Raw genomic sequence first — 9,341 nt, 5'->3', positions numbered from 1 at the left:
GAACAAAAAATACGAATTGATGAATAGGATATTTGCACTTTTTAGTATAGATATGTACAGCAATATATAATAAGAAAGCAAACTTATACAGATCTGCTGTTGGTATTAATTCGTTAGGTACCTACATGAAAATATTCATAGCAGGGATAAATTGACCTTGAGGCATTCCTACTTTAAATTCTTAAAAATACCTTTCCTCGGGAACAGGCGCGGATCCACTGGGTGAAAAAGAGAAATTTCCTAACAAAGCTTAATTTTATATAAGTATTTACATACAATACTTTAAATATTTCCTTTCTTTTGTTTAACAATCTTCAGTCTGTTTTCATAAACACAGACAATGTAAAAACTGAAAATAAGTTTTGAACCTATAACTAAAATTATGATATCAACTACCAAATTTTTAAAAAATATTTTTTTTCAAATAACGAATTAATCAGGACAATTAAGACAAGATTTAAAATTTATAAATTAATTAATTGTATAAAGTAAATACTTAATATATATAAAACTGATTTTTTATGAATTTATTTATGAAATAAATTAAACTTTTTTGTAGAGGAGTTTTTAAAAATCAATTAAGAAGGTGATTGAAACAATCAAATTTTTTTATCGATTACACACAACGTTAAAGGAATACTCGGCCTTTAACATTGCATTTAGCATTCATAAAAATATCACTTTATTGTCACAATCACAATTGAACATATAAAGTGTTTCATAAATTGCCAAGAAACTTATTATATTATGTGCCTAAAATTTTATTGACTATTTAAGAATTATAAATATTCCTAGCACAAAACTTCAAAATAAAATATAAAAAGAAAATAACATAGAAAAGTAGGCCAGAAAATCCCTACAAAAAGAGAATTTCGTCGACGAAAAACAAGAATTCTTTGCATTGTTATTATTAGTTTTTTAGTTTTTTAACAAGATAATAGTTTTATAAAGTGAACTGTGTTTTTATTTTGACTTATAACTTAAAGTGAAACTGTATTACTGTCAAAAAGTGGTTTTAATAAACCAGCAACCAAGTTTTTAAATAAAGGAATACTCAAATGAAAAAACATCATCATACCTAATCCCAACGAGGTTGAAATATTATTCACAAAAGGCAAACGGGAGGAATAATATCATATGAATGGGATTTTGGCTTCTCAAGATATTACAACTAGAACCGACAAAGACATCGAAGTAATACGTCGGAACACTTGAGGAAAATATTTAGATTTTATGCTACCAAAACCTTAAGTGGAACATAAATTTTTAAAGCGCCATAATTCGAATTATAATCTTAATTCTGATTTCGATTGTTATCTTTATAGCTAATATATATTTTATCTTAACTGATGGGGTATATTCGTTGATTCATTATATTATATAAAATTGTTGACCACACACAAGCATTTCTCTTTCATGGTCATCATCATTAGAAATTTGAATTATCCATCCTTGCTTTAGCGCATACAATTTGCAACGCGATCAAAATCTTAAGTTATTTTTGATGTTTGGTCAGCTTTGGTCTTGTATTTTGTTTAATCTTTCTATGCATTTTGAGTTTACAATCAGTTGTTTTTTGGTTATTTGTCGCTTCAGTTCACATGCAAACTTTAACTTTGAATTTTTGCCAACACATGTACCTATGTATTTGTGTTGATGGTTCGTGCATTTTGGAGATTGCAATTTGTGTGTAAGTTATATTGTTTAAACTTCTCTTTCATAAAAAATGATTGCGAAAATATTTTCTTTTCCACTTGATTAAAAATAATTAAATATAAATTACAATAATTACAAAGGCACTCTTTTGCCATTCCATTTTTATGCACATTTAACACGTTAATGTGTTTTACTTAGAAGACTGAGATAGTGATTGCAACGTTGAACGTGTGATTGTATGTGAATAAATTCAAATATACGTTTGAATAAATTAATGAACATTGGATAATTAATTTTTGATAACATCCATCTGGCAAAAGAAATATTATTTATATACTTAAACTTGATTTTAAAGGATAAATTAGTATCATCGTAACACTATCACTATATTTATAATTTTTCTTGTAGAACCGAAATTAAAAAGTCATAAATTTTTTAAAGTTTTTTAAGTCGCAGAATGTTTAATTTAAAGAACTTAAGAACAAGGAGATCATTCCCTAAAAATTTAGACTTATGTTCTCAAGGAGATCATTCTCTAAAAATTAGACTTATGTAAGTAAATCTTGCAATTTTATGATTGAAACTGTAAAATGTGTATAATGCATTCGCAATGAAAGTAACATTTTTATACATCATACACATCACTTTTCATTTCACTCACACTTTGATCCTGATGAAGTAAGTAACGTGATTGTATTGAATTTACATACACACCGCCTACAAACAATAAAACAATTGACTTAAACCCTAGTAATCCTCCTGTTGTCCTTGACTTCTTATGATGACTGTGAAAGTGTACATGCTAGTTTATCTAAAATAAAAACAAATACAAATATTTACTTTGGATGTAATCCGGTAATAAAAAAACAAAGAAGACTTACAGTTAATCTCTTCCCAGTTAAATCCTTTTACAAATTGCTCTACATTTATTTTAAACATTCATGATTTTTAACTGATTCTGCTATCGGACGCAGTCAAACTCACTGTTGTGGGTCATAAAAGTCAAAGAAGTCAACCGTTTGGTATTGTATTGATTTGTATGTGTTTTTATTTTTACGTCCTTTCACATCCTTTTCAGTGTGTTTATTTAAGATCACGGTATGGATTTTAGGCTGTTGTGTGTTAAACACATTTTTGCATTTTATTGCATGTTTATCCTTTATTGTCCGTTTGTTTGTTTCACAATTTGCCGCTTTGTTTTTGTCGCAACAATTGAATTTGATTTATGGTATTTGCATACGCATCCCTAAGTAACCTCTTAGTACATGTTTTAGGTAGTCTTTTTGATGCCTCGCAAATCTTTTCATATGTGTCAAAGTGTGTTCAGAAGTTACTGCGGCCTGTGAAGGTTCATAGACTAATTTCACTTTCAGTTTTGTTTAATCGTTTCAGAGCGCAACAAGTAATATTTGGAAATTTCACTAAACATAAGTTAATGTTATTTATTTCTATTAAAATAAAATTGAAAAATAAATTAAGACATAGGCTTTGTTACTAAATATGAGTATTGTATGTGTATAACTATTTCAGCACCAGATATATATGTTTTTTGAAGTTCTATTAAAAATAACACGAAATATTGCAATGGTATGTATTTATTAGAATACCTTAATTATAATAGTATTTAACATATATTTTATTCATATATAATATATTATTTAAATGATCATTTGCTGTTAGAATTCAAAAATTTTTCAAAAACTATTTTTCAACACAGAGCCATGCCACCACCATCATTTTTTAAGAAAAAATATTTTTAAGTAAAAAAGATTTATTAAAAAAGGCTTTAAGAATCTTTTAAATTACTTATTTAATTCTAAAATAAGGGTTTCACCATTTCCAAAATTTGTATTTAAGGGAAACTCTAAGGGAAAAAAAATAAAAAATATTTTAGTTGGACTGGATTAAAAACGAGATTTTAAAATCTTTACCTTGATATGCCACGAAAAATCGCTTCAGATACAAAATTACATTTTATTTAGAACAAACTTCTCCAAACTGAGTATTGTATTCGAATCTACGATCCAAACATTGGTTTATAAATATGTATCGGTATTTTTTATTTCATTGTTTTCATATACTTTCAATACAGTACTAAAAATTAGTTACATACTTTAATACTAAACAGAAAAAAATAAATTTAAGATTCAGTACAAAAATTCACCAAAACAAATTGCTAAAAATCGGACGTATCACGAAAAATGTATATAGGCTTAAATTAAAATTTTTTGCTAGAATCGCAAAAATCTTTATTGAAACATTTTTAGATTTGAATCATATTTGTTAAAAGAAAGAAGTAAAATACTTACTGAGTTTTCATATATAATTTAACTAATTTGTTTACCAAATCTACAAATAATTTAAATACTGAAAAGACGTTCTTTTCGACTTACAACAATTGTAAGAAACCGCAAACTTTATTTTTCATTTTTGGAATTATTATTTTGTACTATTAAACTTAAATACTTATGCAATAAATGTTATAAACCAAGTAAGAATTATATCAATTCACTTTAGTGCATTCCAAAAGTTGTTTCATTGTTGTATTTTATATGCAGACATAAAAACATAATTCAAGCAACAACATTTATTGAACCAAATAAAAATAGTTACAAAAATCGAAAATAAACTTAAACAAGCGATTGTTAAGAAAAAATGGTTATATTTTTATGTTTATGTACACAGATAAAATTATCGGCATGTTTTCGTATTTCTTCAATTTCTCGTTGTTTCAAACCAAAGTTTTCAAATTTCAATAAATTTTTAAACAATTCAATTAATTTTTTAATTGATTGAGAATTGTTTCTGGCCAACTGTATTAAAGATATTTTTAATTTTATTTTGATTTCTTGTGCTAAAAGTGTTTATAAATTCTTAAATATTCAATAAGATTTTAAAGATATAAATCTTATTGATAAAGATATTCATCGCTTATTTTAGGTTTATTACGCACATTTTCCATACAAAGTTCCTACAATAAGTCATCAATAACTTATTGTTAACTTTGAAATGCGAAGAAGAAAGGTTGCTGTGAAATTAATTTTAATAATAAAAATAATTTCACTTTGTTATAGAATCATTTTAAGCTAAATATTCTCTTTTAAATAATAAAGAAACCCTTTGCGCAAATGTACAAGTTGACACACCACTAATAATTTTGTAATGTTTAGCAAAATCGACTTGTCCGTCAGTTTATCCGTAGGTATGTTGAAATTTGTGTTCATAATACTCATACATCCGAATCATAAATAATTTTATCACATATACTGTCGAATCGTTTCAAAATTACATATAGCGTCCATTTGTTTGTCAATAACTCTTTCTAGGATATCAGTATTATCACAAAATATTGCACATATAATATAATATCAATAGAAAACGAATTACAAATTATAACATGGATCGTCTCATTATTAATCATATAATGTCCAATTCCGAAAATTAATTAAACGGACATTAACAAGTAACCATAACAATATATAACGCGAATATGTTTACTATTCTGAAAATCACTTAATCGTAAATAACTCATTATGTAATAACGATGTCATGTTAAAATTCTTTACGAATATGTTAAGAAAAAGTAGGTGAATGTTATTTGAGATTCAGCATAGCCGAAAATACTAGTCTAATTTGCAAATATCAGGATCAGCAAAAATACTTTAAATCACAATACTATAATAGTACAATAATATAGATGTATTTTTGTACCTGTGTTTAAACAACACTATGACTTTTTGTTTATTACATTGTTTAATAATTTGTCAAAATATTTATGCGATAATTTATTTGATATGTTTAAAGTAAAAAAATCATACTAAAAATAAAAAAAAACAATAATAAATTGTTTAAAATACGAACAAACAACATTAATCAATAATTTTAAAGCGAAAATACTACAGAGCACCTGTTGACCAAAGAAAATATAAAACTGAAAAACAAAAAATATATATAACAAGTAGAAAAGTATAGTCGGGCATGGCCGACCATATAATACCCTACACCATGAGTATGTTTTTTACTTTTTATAAAATTTTTATTTTTTATAAAGAAACTTTTACGTTGAATATTACCATAATTCCAAAATATTTAAGCAATTTATTTATAAAAAAACTAAATTTTCTAAATGAGGCTTTATATGGGTCAAATATGGGCCGATCCTCGGTAAATTTGGGAAAAGGATATATTTTTAAATAACAGTTAGTTTTGTTGAGTTTCATTGCGATACAAATGGTTACAAGTCAATTTTAGACGTTTAAGACATTTTTGAAGGGAGGTTTGTATGGGAGCTACGGTCAAATTAGGGCCGATCCTTACGAAAATCTGCAGTGACATTTATACTTATAAAAAACTTATTTGTGCCAATTTTTAGAGAGATAGCAGAATATTTGATGTAATTACGGCATAAAAAGTTCAAATCGGGAGGTACGGTTGTATGGGGGCTAGGTGATATAATGGACCGATTTTAACCATTTTCAATAGGCTTCGTCCCTGTGCCCAAAAACATGCTTGGTCAAAAATTCATGAAATTATATTGAAAATTGCGGCCTGTACCTTGCGCACAAGGTTTACATGGACAGCCAGCCAGCCAGCCGGACAGACGGACGGACATGTCTTAATCGACTCAAAAAATTCTGAATCGATCGGTATGTTTTAAGGTGGTTATTTTTGTATGTTACAAACATCAGCACAAACGTATATAGTGGTGTAGGGTATAAAAAGAAAGAAAAATATTAATAGAAATACAAAGAAAGAAGACAAGAAAATGAAACTAAAAATAAAATTAATAACCACTGAATAACGAGAATAACCACGAACATCTCAAGTAAAACTATTTAAAAGAATTATTTCATATACAGCCATACATACATATGTTCATAGTGGTGCAATACACATACATATAAACATCATACAAACTACGGACGTATTTGAAGGATAATTAATGATTGGCGATCAATGTTACAAAGTTCGATCGATTGATTGTTTTTTTTCTTTTCAAGTGTATGCTTTTATATGAAAGTGAGCAAAATGTTGCTTGTGGGCATAATTTTGTGTGTGTCTGATGTTATGGTTTTTGTTGCTATTGCTGCCATAAAGTGGAACTGGATGGAAGAAAATCAGCAAGTAGAGAGATGAATTTATGAATTGGTTATAGCAAAAGTGCGGCGAGGGGCGTTTTCAGTTCTTATTGGCATTGTGATCGTCATCATGATCATCACCATCAACATAAAAGTATTGTAAAAATTAATGATTGTAGTATATTTGATGTTGCTTTTCGTTGGTAGCATGAGGCGTTTAGCGTTAAGCGTCAAATCAATCGATCTGTCATTTGTTACTTACCACTTATTCTCTTCTTTTTCCCAATATTTTGTTCGCATTTAGCCTTTGGTTTGTTTGCCACTGTTACTTGAAAATATAAATTGTTTAGCACATCATTTATCAAAAGTGATAAGAGGGCAAAACACATCATACGCACAAGTAACAAAAATAAAACATTTATATATATACAAAAAAAGTTTAAAATTTTGTAAAACATTGCATTATATCAATATTATTTTTTAAATGTTTTATAATGTGTTTTAATAGTATATACTGAAATGGTAAACATTTGGCCCAAAAAACAATACAGAAATTATACAATAGAAGTGTATTTTTAATTGGTTTGAAATAATATCGTCCCTAGTTTGATATATACTTATTTAAAATAATGCCGCCTAAAATGCGAAGGGCGTAACAATAAAAAAATTAAAATAATTTTGATTGAAAATGGTCGCTAATTTTAAGAACTCTATTGCCAATTTTTTATTATTGATTTCAAATTGATTTATGTTACATATGTATCTCTTGCTATATAATTATTAAATTGTAAATTTCAGTTTTTGGTAAGTTATTCTGAATACAATTCTAACTGTAAAAATTTACACAAAACATATAATTTGTATTAAAAATAATTTTTTTCAACCGGTCAATCACTAAGTTTGATCGATTACAGAAATAAAATCGACAAAAGTCCAAAAAGAATAAAAAAAATTCGACATTAAAAAAAAGAATGTGCTGTCATCAAGTAAATTCTACACAAAATAACTCCAAAAAACAAAAATTAAATAACTCCCCAGCAAAAATATACACACAGAAAAAATATCAGTATAATATAAATAATCACAATATACATTTAATTGTTATTATTAAAATAATGTAACTTCAACTATTATTCTATGTTAAAAACCGAAAGAAAGTAATTTGAATCAAATTAAGGTCTAAACAACTGTTTTTATAGTTAACATAATCGAATCGTAATATTAGGTAAACTATCTATAAAATTCGATAGATGTAACAAGCTAGGATTCAGTAAGACATGGCTCAATATCAAATATTGGTCATTGCAACAAATAAATTCGGTTAATGTATAAACAATTTTCAATTCGGTATTCCCAACGAATAAAATGGTTATTTTGACTTGACGGTTAGAAATAAAAACATTTAAAATGAATTTTTAATTTATAATAAAAATCAAGAAAACAGAATATAAACAATAAAAAAATTGTTTGATACCTATTCACGAAGCACACAAATGTAATTGGTATATCTTTTAGCTCAGTTCCATTGTCAATATAAAGAGCTAGTTTGGGAAAAATTTTGTGACCATTAGATAAAGTAGTCTGTTCTATTAAGGTTTGTAACTGCATCACATTTTCGTTAATATGTATCTGGTCCTTATTTAATAATTTTCATCAAATTTAATGTAGCTTCTCTAGAAAATCATGTAGAGAAAAATTTATATTTCAAAACAGTGTTGGATCTGGAGCAAATTGAAATTTAATAAATATTATATTTTAATATTATAGATGTATGAAGGCATGTATTTAGATTGTAAGTCCACCAAGAATAAATATAAATAAAAAAGTTATGTAATTTATAACAATAGAGTGTTTCGATTATAAGAATCCAGTTATTCTTATTAAAAAATTCGGCTATTGCAAATAATTTATGTGATAGTTGTCATAACCGACCAAATTCGATTGAAAACAAATTCGGTTATCACAACGAAACTGTTTTCTTTGTGTAGTATTGGGCTGCTCTTCCATAACCCCTTACTTTTCAATTACTATTTACTTGCCGTCTGCATTATTTTGAAGTACTCGAGTAATGACTTTCTTTTAATCTTAAATGGAAGTACTTTATTTACGGCTTTAGCTAAGCAATGTTTTAACTCCCTATTTGTAAGCGAGTGTAGAAGAACTTGCCTCCAATGTCATCGCCGTGTTAGAATAATGAGTTAAAATGCTAAAGAAGAAGTAATAAAGAGAGGTTTTATTAGCATTTCAACTCATTACTTTTCAATGTAAGTTTTTCCTGCGTCCCTAAAAATATTTTCATAAAAAAAACAACGAAGTTTTCGGTTTTATTTTTCTTTGGGGATTTACTTCACACATAAAATGGGAAGTTATTTCATTATCAAATAATTCATCAAAAATGAAATAAATCCTTAAAAATATTTTGGGAAGTTAATTCATTATATTACTTTTATCAAGAGAAATAAAAAATACACATATTTTTGACAGTGTTATTGGGTTCTATTTTGGGGAGTTATTTAATTTCGTTAGGGCTTTTATAATTACAGAATTATTTTATAATGAAGTAAGTCCCCAAATTTGTGGAGTTATTTCATTTTTTTTTTTGGATTT

Source organism: Lucilia cuprina, chromosome 4, assembly GCF_022045245.1.
Source record: "Lucilia cuprina isolate Lc7/37 chromosome 4, ASM2204524v1, whole genome shotgun sequence".
Classification (NCBI taxonomy): Eukaryota; Metazoa; Arthropoda; class Insecta; order Diptera; family Calliphoridae; genus Lucilia; species Lucilia cuprina.
Note: the sequence above shows the minus strand (reverse complement) of the source record.